The sequence below is a fragment of the Mesocricetus auratus genome, unplaced genomic scaffold (assembly GCF_017639785.1).
Source record: "Mesocricetus auratus isolate SY011 unplaced genomic scaffold, BCM_Maur_2.0 Super-Scaffold_6730, whole genome shotgun sequence".
Classification (NCBI taxonomy): Eukaryota; Metazoa; Chordata; class Mammalia; order Rodentia; family Cricetidae; genus Mesocricetus; species Mesocricetus auratus.
The window spans coordinates 32829791-32844376 of NW_024429184.1; the positions used below are offsets into that span (position 1 = coordinate 32829791).

A 14586-nucleotide genomic window follows, 5' to 3' on the forward strand; every position below is an offset into this window, starting at 1 on the left:
TCTCAAAACACCAGGGTGTGGACATTCAACCCAGAGGTAAAATGTCTGCCTTGCACATGCAAGGGCCAGGGTTCCAGTTTCAGCCATGAAAATAAATGAATGTCCTAAAAGTGTCAGAAATTTAACTTCTCAGAAACAACCTTTAAGAAGTTCTTTTAAATATTCTTTAAAAGCTAATATAATTAAAATGTCTGTTAAAGAAAAGTTTGAGACCTTGGATCAAAGAATTCATACTTAACACCAAAACAACTGTTCGTTAAAGAAAAAAATCATAAATTTAACAGATCAAAATTCTGAATTTTTGGCACTTTAGAAGACATCAAGATAATGAAAAATCTGGGACTAACTTCTGCACATATGTTACAGTTGTGTAGCTTGGCTTCTTATGGGACATCTAACAGTGGGAGCAGGGGCTGCTCTGACTCGTTTGCCTGTTTTTCATACCCATTGCTCCTACTGGGTTACCTTGTCTAGTCTTAATAGCAAAAGATGTGCCTGATCCTACTGCAATTTGATATATCAGGGCTGACTGACATACATAGGAGGCCTCCCCTTTTCTAAAGAGAATGGAGGAGGAGTAGATGTGGAGGGGGGAGGAGAAGAAAGGGGGGCAACTGATCTGGCTGGAGAATAATTAATCAATTAAAAGATGATGAAAACTCAAGTAACAGACTGAATGTGTTTTCAAATCACATATCAAACAGACTTGTACCCAAATCCTACAAAGAACACTTGTATGTTAATTAGGTTTTCTATTGCTGTGACAAAACACCATGGCCTATAAGTAGTTGAGGAGGAAAGGGTTTCTTTGGCTTACACAGTTAGTAGTTCACCACTGAAAGAAGTCAGAACAGGAACTCAAACAGGGCAGGAACCTGGAGGCAGGATCTGATGCAGAGGCCATGGAGAAATGCTGCTTACTGACTTACTCAACATGGTTTGCTTAGCCTTCTTTCTTATAGAGTAAGGAACATCAGCCCAGGGATGGCATCACCCACAGTGGGCTGGGCCCTCTCATCATCAATCACTAATTAAGAAAATACCTCATAACCAATCTCATGGAGACATTTTCTCAGTTGAGGTTCCCTTCTCTCAGGTAACTCAAGCTCATGTCAAGTTGGCATAAACTAGCCAGCACAATTTGTAACCAAACGGTTCTTAAATAACCCAATCAAAAAATGAATGAAAAATATTAGTAGATGTTATCAGAATAATAAATCAAACTCAAGTAAAATATTCCACATCACTGCAATTAGGAACATGTATATTAGTATTACACCTACCAGAACAACTATAGTGAAAAAATGAGCCACAATAAATATTGAAAGGATATGGAAAATGAAGGAACTGCTTTGGAAAACAGCTGATCAGTTCCCCCTCATGAAAGAAAGAAAGAAAGAAAGAAAGAAAGAAAGAAAGAAAGAAAGAAAGAAAGAAAGAAAGGAAGAAGGAAGGAAGGACAAACTTAGAAATTTCACCCCTAGGAATTCAGTCCAGAGGGAAAAAAGTCATGTTCACACAAGAATTTACCCAAGTAGCATTATTCCTAAGAACACCACACTGCAAATAACCTGAAGGTCCATCAGTTAATGAACTGATAAACAATAGGCATGACAGTATAACTACACATGGAAAACTGTTAGCAACACAAAGAAATAAAGTACACATGTACTTCACAAATATTACGCTCACAGATGCTCACCCACAAGAATCCACATGACACAATTCCATTTCTTTGAATGTTCACACAGGCTTTACAAAGGGGCTGTGCTTTTGACACTACACTTTTGTTTTTCATTTTCCAACGTCTTTTATAGAGAAAAATAGCAACTCTCAGCACTTTTTTCCAAATAAAAAGTCATGTAGATTCCCTACCTGTTGACAGAATTTCTGTCCCCCAGGTCCAGCCAACCTTCAGTCCCAAATAAACACACAAAGACTTATATTAATTATAAACTGTTTGGCTGATGGCTAGGGCTTCTTACTGGCTAGCTCTGTCTTAATTATTAACCCATAACTATTTATCTATGTATTTCTTCATGGCCTTATCTTACCAGAGAACACCTGACACGTCCTATCTTCCCCGTAGCTACATGGCATCTCCCTGTGGATGCTTGTCTCCACTCTCTCCCCAGCATTCTCATTGTCAGATAGCCCTGTCTATACTTCCTGCCTGGCTACTGGCCAATCAGTGTTTTAGTCATCAACCAAAACGAGAAACATATACACAGAAGAACATCCCCATCACCCACCCTTCCATCCCACCACACCACCATCAACCAGGCACATCTTCTGACACGGTGTAACAGAAACTACACAGCGTGTACTCCAAATAACTTCCTATCGTCACAATAAATGATGCTCTCTTTTTTTGTCTTCTAATTGCTCCAAAGAAATATAGAAGTCTCTATGTTCCCTCCTAGATTTTCTAGAAATACCCTACCACAAAGGTTGTCTAGTTTACTCCTAGATCCCCACATGACACTGTGATATAACTTACTTGTTTTTTGTAACATCATGTTTTGTTTCTGACTGATTACTCCTGGTAGATTAAGCCAACAAATATGGCTCAGGGATCAATCGTCATATTTTGGCACTGTGCTAGGAGTTTGACAGTGATGTATGACATGCTATATTCTAAAACCAAATAGGGCTGGGGAAGTGGTTCAGTAAGTAAATAACCTGCTATGCAAGCATGAAGGCCTGAGTTCATACTCCCAGCTCCCACATTAAAAGCCAGCTGAAGAGATGCATGTCTGAAACCCCAGTGCTGGGCATGCAAGGTAGAGACATGCACACCTGAGGAATTCATGGCCCAGTCAGCCAGACTTCACCAATGAGCTCTGGGTTCTGTGAAAGACCCTGTCTCAAAAATTAAGTTGGGAAGGAATCCAGGAAAGTACTGGGCATCAACCTCTGGCCTCTACATGCATATACACAAATACACATGTCTACCCACAAATATGCATGTCCACCTGCATACACACATGTGCAGATACCTACATGAACATATACACATAGAGAAAGATTTAAAAAAACAACAGATGGGGAAATACTGCACACCCCATGCACTCGATCTTACTACAAATCTAGGCAATGCCTTGGAGATAGTTTTAGCATAACCTCTTAACAGTGCAGATAGTTGGGTAGACTCCCTACCACACCACACCACCAAACCCCATATCTTCTGACATGGTACAATAGAAATTTCACAGCAGGCATTTTGAGGATCTTCACATCACCAGAGACCTCAAATAACCTCATTTTTTATATGCAACACTGGTCTTAAAAAATTATATACAGACACTTGGTCCATTGTATAAATATAACTCAATATCATAGCAATTCCAATGATGAACACAGGGGAAAATATGGAATTACTAGTCTTTTTTCCTGAGCAGGAAGCTAGAGAAGTCATGAAAGAGAGGCACAGAACTAAAGATCACACTGCTCTTTATATGTCAACACAGAACAGGGCAGAGGCCCAGCGCAAACTCATCAAGAAAAGTGACGGGTCGGTTTTGACCTCGATTCGCCGCCATTTCTCAAAATAACTCTAGAAAACTCAAGGTTCTGAAAGTTTAAGGTCATACTTAAAATACTTGAAGCCTACAAATTTATGAAAGATGGTTTGGTTTTGAGACAAAAACACAACATCCATATTGTCATTATATTCAATTATAATTACCGAATTCACTGTGCCCTGATACGGCATCTTAGGAATATGGCACAGTCCTTTATCATACATTTTTCATTTTACTTACTTCTTTAAGACCTCTTCCTCTCCTTGCTCACTCACCCCCTGCCCTCCTTTTCTCCACATCAAAAGTATAGATTGTCACCTATCCAAAATGGTTCCGATCAAAATGTTTCACATTTGGGAACATTTTAGAATTTGGAACATTTTGCAATAAGAAATCAGAAATGTTCTGCAGTCCAGAACTTTTTGAGCATGACAGAGCTTGAAAATAATTTGGATTTCAGAGCACTTGAGACTTCAGGGTTTCAGACTGTGACGACCAATTTGTGCACAGTGTCTGCTCTGAGTTTGAGAAGGAACCAAACAGAAATCTCCTGAGCTTACAGAATTAAAAGTCTAGTGAGGAAACTCACAAGAAACATCCAGTACTCTCCGGGCTATACCTTTATCCCTGCTGAAAGGCTAGCATGTGCCAAGAGCTCATCATTTACAGGTGTCCTTACCTTGCTAACGATATTTGCTAAGTCAGTCTCACGCTCCAGGTGACATGGCACTACCTTCCAGGAAAATTTCACATACCAAACAGGTATTTTGGTTTCAAATGTGTAGATTATACATTATTTTGGGTGGGGAATGAATAGAAAAGAGAGTGGTCACAGAGCATAACAACAAAAAGAGAACAAGAACTGCAAACCAGAGTGTTTCACTGTACTTAGATAAAATTTTACAAAATGGATACGGGCCCTGACAAATTTCTTTTTTTATAAAACTGAATTATTAACAATGAATTTTAAGTACAAGAAATTTCATGTGTCTTAGAATTTCACTAGCTGAAAATTTCTCTATACAAAATCTTATCATAAGGCCAAATTCATTATAAAATTATCCCCTCTAAGACAGAAAGAAGAGAGAGAAGGAGGGGAGAGAGAGGGGGAGGAGAGAGAGAGAGAGAGAGACAGAGACAGAGAGACAGAGACAGAGACAGAGAGACAGAGAGAGAGAGACAGAGAGATTGTTGGGCCCAGCTTGGGCTCTTGAAATCTCAAAGTCTACCCCCAATGTCACACTACCTCCAACAAGATCACACCTCCTAACCCCTCCCAAGAGTCCACCAAGTCGGAACTAACCGTTCAAACGTATGAGCCTGTGGGGTCATTCCCATTCAAACCACCACAGTATATAACAACAACAATAATAATAACAATAATAACAATGGGAGAAAAAGAGGCCACAAATGAGAGGGGGGAAGGGGGCACATGGGAGGTGTTGTAGGAAGGAACCAGAAGGGGGGAATATGATAATTGTATTTTAATTAAAATCTTAAATACTTTAAAGAAAAATTATCTCCTCTAAGAACACATTTCTACTATTTCTAAATTTTCAACAATAAAGTTTACTGTGCATCGCATCAAGTAAACCAGACGGGCTGGCCCAATAAAAGAGGCCATAATAACCATCACTGTAAATTCAAAGTATTCCATATGCTCAACATGAACCCTACTCAATGCCAAGAAAAAAAACCTTAGCAAAGAAGAAACCTTTTAAAAGAAAATCTGCAATATTCATTTTCAACTTAAAAGAAAATATCAAGGCAGGACAGTGAAATGATCCAGCAGGTGGCAGGAGACACCAGACACCTAGAGATGTTATCTGACTTCCACATGTGCAGGCACATATATGCACATGCATGCACACACATACACACACATGCACACACATACACACATGCACACACATACACGCATGCACACACATACATACACATGCACACACATACACACTATGCACACACATACACATGCACACACACAAATAAAATAATTACAAAACTTGAAATAAATTTACAATGAATTTAAAAGTAAAAAAAAAATAAAAGTCTGAATCTTTTTTGCTTTGGTTTTTCAAGACAGGGTTTTGCTGTGTAACAGTCATGAATGCCCTGGAACTCAATTTGTAGATCAGGCTGGCCTGGAACTCAAAGATCCGCCTGCCTCTGCCTCTCAAGTGCTGAGAATAGAGGCGTGTGCCACCACTGCCCAGCCTAAAAGATGAGTTCTAAACACCATAGAAATATATCTCATCAAGTGTCACGAAAACCTCGAAAGAAAAGTCCGAGTAAGGCACAGTACTTGCCTGTCCCCGAAGCCCCTACCAATAATACGTAAGGGGTGTTGCCATTCAGTAACACTTCTGATCAAAGACAAAAGAAGCAGTCAACACTGGGTAAATTCACAAAGTGCTGATGCAACTCATGTGAGACTGAAGACCCAGAGCCCAGAGGGAATTATTTCACTGGCTCCATGTCAAGTGTACACATAAACGGCCAGAAATGCAATTTCTGAGTTGCTTCTTAGCAAACCAGGAGGAAAGAAAGGCACTAAATGCCAGTATAAACACCACTATCCTGTGTCCACATAAGCTTTTGCAGTTTTATTATATCATACTCATGCCCTTGTCATGTGATTCTTGTAGCAGAATGGCCTGTAAGAGTAATTGATGCTACAAAGGGATATATATGTATGCATGTGTTCATGCTCCCGGTATATATTCAATACTGGCAAAAAAATCTTTGCAACAACATGGCCCAAGCTTTAGAATTTGTCTGATGGCTAACGAAATAAATGTGAAAATTCTCTTCATAATAATGGTTTCTGTTATGCAGGAAACTGAATAAGAAAAAGAAAAAAAGGGACTGAATGGATTTCTAGAAAAGATATCATTCAGTGAATGACCTCATCTCCATTTAAATCAGATATAAATGAGATTGGCCCATCCTTCCAACCAACTGACCTGCTCAGTGCAATTCTAGAGACAAGAACCTTTCCTTCACCTGACAGAAAGACCCAATTCCCTGGAATCCTAGAATTAGCCACAGCGCAAACAGGATTCTAGTTTAAGCAAATTAGTTCTAGATTAAGAGACAATTTTTATTCTGGTACCTTTTTATGTAATGCAAGGAGACAATTGGGACAAAAAGATTTTAGTACTAAGAAAGCAGCAACAAATCATTTCCTAAAAGAGCACAGCAGATTAAAAGCTCAAAACTGTAGTAGCATCTCCTCAGCAAGCTTCTCCACCTTCTGGTCACTTACTCATCTGAAGCCACGCCCAGAGGGGTGTGGCCACCAACACAAATTCACTGGCAAGGAGATGTTACTACAACTCTCATTAACCAGGGATGGGCTATCATCACTGATGAATGGAGCAATGACCCAAATGGGACCAAGCCAATTGCAGTATCATACAGGCTTATTTTTTCTAAGTGATACAGGGATATGTGTACAGGAGTGCAGGTACCCACATAGGCCAGGGGCTGGGGAAACACCTGGAGTTGGAATAACAGGTAGTTATGAGCTTTTTGACAAGGGTGGTGGGAGTCAAACTCGGGTCCTCTGCAAAGGCAGTCCAAAAGCCGTCTCTGCAGCTCTTATTTCACAGTATTAGTCATCTCCATGTCACCACTCTGCTTGCTTTTATTGCTATTTTATAGTAAGTGCATATTGGGTATCACAAAGGCCTAGCTTCTTTCTATTTGACTGTTCACACAGGGCTGCATCATGTAGGGTAACAGGAAAAATCTGGTACATTTTTGGCTTAGTCCACCTTGGTCTAATAGAATAGAATACCCGAGACTGGTAATTTAGGAAGAGAATGTATTTGTGTCACAGTTCTGGGAGTGATTAAAAGACCCTGACATGTCAAGTAGCCCTCATGTGTGGCATCTCATGGTACAGGAGAGAAAAGCAAGACAGTTATGCCTGGGAGACAGAGAGAGCAGGAACACATACACCAGCCACAGAGAGCCAAACTTGAGCTACAGTGCTGACCCGACAGTGAAGAGCACTAGCTGTTCTTCCAAAGGACCCAGGTTCAATTCCCAATACATGGTGGATCACAATTGTTTGTAACTCCTGTCACACAGGATTTAATGCCCTCTTCCAGCCTCTGAAGACACTGAACACACACAGTGCACAGGTATGGGTGCAGGTAAAACTACTACACATATAAAATGCAACAAATTTTAAAAAGAAATGAAAGTGAGACAAGTTTTAAAAAGAAAAACTGAGGGCCAAACTCAAATTTATGAACAACACATTTTATTTATTTTTGCATGGAGATGTGTATATATGGGTGTTTGCTTGCATGTAGGTGTGTATTTGTGCAGGAGCACATGTGTGTGTGTTCATGTGCAGACCCAGTCTGCACCAATCATATTCCATTTTCTTTGCTTTTTTAAAATTTTTAAATTTTTTTTACTTTTTAATTTAAATTAGAAACAATCTTGTTTTACATATGAACCCCAGTTCCCTCTCCCTTCCATCCTCTCATGCTCCCCACTAACCTCCCATTCTACCCCTTTTTTTCCACTGGGGATGATCAAAGTCTGTCACATCATTTAAGGCAGGGCCTAGGCCCTCCTCCATGTGTCTAGAGTATCCCTCTATGGGGAATGGGCTCCCAATGTCCATTAGTACACTATGAATAAATACTATTCCACTGCCAGAGGCCCCATAGACTTCCCAGGTCTACTAACTGACACCCATGTTCAGAGGGCATGGTTCGGTCCAATGCTGGTTCCCCAGCTGTCAGTCTGGGGACCATGAGCTCCCCCTTGTTCACGTCAGCTGTTTCTGTGGGTTTCATCAGCCTGGTCTTGACCCCTTTGCGTATCACTCCTCCCTCTCTACAACTGAATTCCAGGAGTTCAGTTCAGTGTTTTGCTGTGGGTGTCTGCTTCTGTTTCCACCAGCTACTGGATGAAGGCTCTAGGATAGCATATAAGGTAGTTGTCAATCTCATCATAGGGAAAGGACATTTAAGGTAGCCTCTCCACTATTGCTTAGATTGTTAGTTGGGGTCATCCTTATAGATCTCTGGACATTTCCCTGGTGCCAGATTTCTCTTTAAACCTATAATGGCTCCCTCCATTATGGTATCTCTTTTTTTGCTCTCCGCTATTCCCTCCCCGCCACTCAACCTTCCTGGTCCCTCATGTCCTCCTTCCCCCTTCCTCTTCTCCTGTCCTCTTTCTCCTAACTCCCTCTCCCATATCCCCATGCTACCAATTTGCTCAGGCATACTCCATTTTCTTTACTGTGGCAGAATCTCTGGCAGAACATGGCACTGTCGGCTGCACCTATTCCAGGTAGCTAGCTTTCCCCAGGGATCCCGTGTTTCTGCTGGGATTACAAGCGAATACCAGGACTGCCCGACTTTTACTAAGATCTTGGGATCCGAACTCCAGTCCTTACACTTGGACAGCAGCACTATACCCATCGAGCCACCTCTAAAGCCCCATAACAAACTGGCGGTTGCAGTAAACACTACTTCCAAGACAAGGGCATCAGTCCACTAATGAGAACAGACACATCACAACCTAATCTCAAGAATTCCATTTCCCAATACTGCTGCACTGTGGATTAAAGTTCCAACCTATGAATTTTCACTCAAACCTAGCAACAAGGACAAGAAGAAGAAAATAAATAATAAATAAATACTTCTTAAAATGTTTACCAAGGTGCAATAATTAGAAACTAAAAGCATAGAGTAACTACTTCTTCTCAAAACTGAACTGCACAAAGGAGTCCTCCAGTTGTTCACCATTAGCTTCTAAGGATAGAGCCGGGTGTTGGTGGTGCACAGCTTTAATCCTACACTCGGGAGGCAGAAGCAGACAGATCTCTGTGAGTTCAAGGCCAGCCTGTTCTACAGAGTGAGTTCCAGGACAGCCTCCAAAACAATGCAGAGAACCCTGTCTCTAAAAACAAAACAACAACAACAAAAAGCTTCTAAGGTTAGAGATAAGGCAACATAGACCACAGTTTCAACTTTCCTTACTACCATGTTTAAATCAGAACACAAAAGCCATAGGCAATAATAGTTAGTTCAACCAGACAGACTGTGCCTTTCAAGGTGGAAGCTGAAACCAAATAGTTTTTTTTAAGTTCAGTATTTGAATACACACACACAAATAAACATGCATATATCTGTGTGTGTGTGCCTATCTGACTGTCTGTCAACAAAATTAAGTTTCAGTGAAGGGCCAGTTCCAAGTTCCTACACAGAAATTTCAACGGTTATCAACAAAGAAAAAATGGCTGCCTTAGTTAGGGTTTTATGGCTGTGAAGAGACACCATGACCATAGCAACTCTTATAAAGAAAACCTTTAATTGGGGTGGCTGGCTTGCAGTTTCAGAGGTTCAGTCCATTGTCATCATGATGGGGAGCATGGCGGCATGCAGGCAGACATGGTGCTGCAGCTGAGAGTGCTACAGAAAGAAAACTGACATGGAGAGAAGCTTAAGCAAAAGACCCAAAGCACTCCCCACACACACTTCCTCCAATAGGACCATACCCAACAAAGCCATCCTTCCTCACAGTGCCAGCCCTTATGATTATGAGAGACACTTACATTCAAACTACCACATCCCACTCCCTGGCCCTGATAAACGTGTAACAATATAATGTAAAATGCAGGGCTGGAGAGGTGGTTCAGCAGTTAATAGCACTGGCTGCTCTTCCAGAGGATCTGGTTTCAATTCCCAGCACCCACAGTGTAGCTCTTAACAATCTTTAATTCCAGTTCCAGGGGATCTGACACCAATGCACATAATGAAAATGCATTTAGTCCAACTTCAAAAGTCCCCATAATCTATCACAGTCCCAACAATGTTTGAAAGTCCAAAGTTCAAAGTCTCTTCTGAGATTCACATAATCTCTTAACTTTAATCCCCTGTAAAATCAAAATAAAAAAGCAGATCACATACTTCCAACATATAATGGAACAGGATACACATTACCATTCCAAAACATAGGGAACAGAGCAAAGCAAGACCAAACACTAGCTGGGCAAACACCAAACTCAGCATCTTCATGTCTGATTCTAAATACTCTCCAGATCTCCAAATCTGTTCAGCCTCGTTGACTGCAACACACTTCTTTCTCTTGGGCTGGATCCACTCTCTGTCAGCAGCTTTCCTCAGAAGGTATCCCATGACTGTGATATCTTTAACACCTTGGGATTGCCAAGGTGATCCAGGCTTCAACTTCACAGCTTCACAGAAAGGTCTCTCTACTAGACCTCTACTCAGGGACACCCCTACCATAGACCTAGCCTCGGCAACTTCATTCCATAACTCCACTCCTCTATCCTTAACTCGAAAGCCAGAACCACGCGGTTGAAGTTGCCAGGTTCTGCTGGTTGCTGGGGCTGGAACACGGCCCCTTCATTCAATTACGTCTTCATCAGTTTTGTCTTGCACTACCTAAGCTTGGCTGTCCTGAAACTTGCTTTGTAGACCAGGATGACCTCAAATTCAGAGATCCACCAGCCTCTGGCTTCCCATGCAACTCTAAAACTTTCTTCAGTTTCTTTCCACAAGTTGTAAACTTAACTGGGTGGGATCTTGCCCTGAGGGGTCACCACCACTCCCTTTATTACATTTCTTAATCAGTTTATCTCCTTGAACATAGAATTGAGCTCTATTCCATTTCTTGGTGTTTTTTTTTTCTCCTCCAAATTTTCATTTTGCAACTTACCCTGCTCATCTTGTTCCCTTTCATTATACATCTTCATTAGAGTTAACATTAGTAACCACACAACAGTCTATACTAGGCTGTTGTGAGATTTTCTCTGTCAATGGAATTAACCCAAAATTCTTCACTTTAGTCTTGGCAGACAGACAGCCACATTCTTCATCAAAATATCACAAGAATGATCTCTAGGCAACATGCTACAGCTTTTCTCCTCCAAAACATCTTGGTGAGCATCCCACAGATTATCAAGTCACACTCAGCACTAGTCTTCCAGATTCCTACTAGTGTAGCCCATTAAGCAGTGCTTAAAGCATTCCATTGTTTCCATTGTTCTTATAATCCGAAGTACCAAAGTCCAAATTCCTCCAAAAACAAACAAGGTCAGGTCTATCACAGCACTACCCCAGTCCCTGGTACCAAGTTCTATCTTAGGGTTTTTATCGCTATCTAGAGACACCATAACCATGGCAACTCTTATAAAGAAAACATTTAATTGGGGTGACTTGCTTTCAGTTTCAGAGGTTCAGTCCATTATCATCATGATGGAGAGCATGGTGGCGTGCAGGCAGACATGGTCCTGGAGTTGAGAGTGCTACATCTTTCAGGATAGAGGTCCACTAACTGTGCACTAGGCAACCCTTAAGCAAAAGACCTCAAAGCTTGCTGCCCCCATAGTGACACACTTCCTCTGACAAGACCATACCCACGCCAACAAAAAAGTCACACTTTTTAACAGTGCCACTGCCTATGAGATTAGGGGGCCAATTATATTTAAACTACCGCAATGGCAGGGAAGAAAATTGGAGCTAAAAGGGAAAAGAAAGGAATTGCTGTGTCCTCTTTCCTTGGGAAGAGGGTTTTATTTTCCCATGTTTTTTAAACAGGTTCTTACATAGCCTAGGCTATCCTCAAAGCATGTAGTCACAGACAGCTTAGCACTCACAATCCTCCTGCCTTAGTCTCCTGAGTTCTGAGATTACACACATACACCACCATTGCTACCTAAACTTTTTTATCTTCAAAAGCAAAACCCCATGGAGGTTCGATTGCGGTTTGCTTATTAACCTGAACAAAGGTATTCAGTCACATATGTGTCTCATTACCTCAGAAACAAAACAGTCTCTTCAGTATGAGCTGTGATTACAAGATTCTCTTTTCTAGAAGGTTTTAACAACAACCAGAGATATTAAAGAAACACATTTCCTCTATTAAAGCACAAAAAGAAATAAAACTCTCACTATGCGGCAAGAGATAGAAAATTGCAGGTCTTGATCCTGGTACAAAATAGAGGATGCCAAGCAATCATTCTAAATAATCTGTGCCCACAAACATCCCTCCAAAAGAAAAATAAAACAAAATATTCTCAGACAACAATCTGATTCACCATGCCTAGATGAGGATGGCAGCCAAGCTACTGAGGGTTCAAGCATGTCTCCATGCCAGGAGCTCACCTGCAACTGAGGGAAAATGCTACTTCCAAGCAACAGTAAAGCAGTGCACCTTCACAGAACATCAAATCCCAAAGCAATGAAAGCAGTAAGAGGACATCCCCCTTCTGCATATATGTTTCTCTTATTGGTTAATGAATAAAATATTGTTTGGCCAATAGAGGCAGGAAGATAGGTGGGGCTAGGAGATGAGAGGAATTCTGGGAAAGGTAGGCAGAGAAGACCATGAGGAGACACCATGTAGTCGAGGAAGAAGTACCAGGTTGGGGCATTCTCTGGTAAGCAAAGACCTCCTGGAAACACAGATTAATAGAATGGGTTAATAATTAAGCCAATAAGAAGCCCTAGAAATCAGCCAACAGTTTTATAATTAATACAGCATCTTGTGTGCTTATTTGTGGCTGAAGATAGGCGGGACCTGGCGGGAAAGAAACCAGCTACACGAAGGGACAGGGACATGTTGTTCTACTTAGCAAAGCCTAGAGTCAGCCAAAAGAAGAGCCTATATCAGAGGTCTTGTTGGAATGTCTGCAGGGGACTGTCTTGACTAGTGGGCCATCTCAGCCTACTGTGGGCATAGGCAGGTGGTCCTGGACTATGTACAAATCTAGCTGAGCATAAGCTGAGACAAACAAGCAGGGCTCCTTCTGAGTTCTACAGCAAGTTCCTGCTGGAGTCCTTTCCCTGGCTTCTTCAGTGATGGGCCGTGCCCTGGAAGCTAAACAAATGAATCTTTTCATTCCTTCCATTGCTCTTAGTCAGAGTGTCTGATCGCAGCAATGGGAAAACAAGCTAAAACAGATACCCACAAAGACTTTTGGGTCCAGAAATTATTAGACAAGGAATATGTTAAACTATAAGGGATTGATACTTAGCAGATTTGGAAAAGTGCCGAACAATCATGTAGAAATGAGAAATAACTAATGTTAAAGCTGAGTCAGCAAAATGGCTTGCTACTGAAGTGACTTAACTCTACCTTAGAACAGACAATTCCCTGAGTGCTATGAAGAGACATGTGTGAGTAAGAAGAGAATGAGAAGTGGTATAAGAAATGAGACAATGAAGAATACAGATGAGCAAATAAACATACAACTGGAGTATAAGATGATCATGAAATAATATTCATAGGATAATAAATGGAAGTTTTCAGAATTACTAAAATGGCAATGTTCAATAGAGTCCATCTGATGCTTAAGAGGATCATGTGTGCTTGTTTTTAATTCCCACTCAGAGCCAACAGATTGAAATTCATAACATACATGTGCCCACACACTCGCACCCACACAGGAAACTATCTTTATGGAGAGAATGTCTTCAAAACATCTTGGAAGAACTCAGTTTCCCCAGCAAAGGTGGCAAAACAGGCTTGGGTGCTTAATTCTCCATGGCAATAATAAAATGTAGAGGATGATGGAATCATATTTCGTGATATACTGCAAGTAACTGTCTGTCAAAAAGGACTTTAATCTCCCTTCAAGAAAGAAGGTAATTAAAATTATTATTATAAACAAACTCTCCCCACACACTCACTCAGCAAAGGAAAAAGTAAAGATATTTGTCAGACAAAAACAATTCCCCAGACAGAAGGCCTGATCCACAAGGAAGGTGAGAAAGGACGGTCAGAACAATTACACATAAGTGCTGGATACAACACCAAAAAGATAATTTTAGAAGAAGAAGAGCTAATTAAAACATTAACAAGAAATAAATTGGAGGTGGGGTCATATGCATTGCTCTTAGGAACTGGTGAGTTAATAAAGAAGGTTAGGTCTCATATAAAAAGAAAATACAGCATAACTGGACTAAATAATGGAAACATTTCTCACTGCACTGGAAGCTAAAGTCCAAGATGAAGGAGGCAAGGGGATCGGTTCATTCCTAACTTGCACAACCTTCACATG

General features: G+C 40.9%; 1 protein-coding gene across 2 annotated transcripts in view; it reads right to left on the bottom strand.

Annotated features, from left to right (window-relative positions):
- The window catches only part of Gpr63 (G protein-coupled receptor 63), a 40505-nt gene that overhangs the window by 17530 nt on the left and 8389 nt on the right, over positions 1 to 14586 (bottom strand). The gene's annotated exons all lie outside the window — the stretch shown is intronic.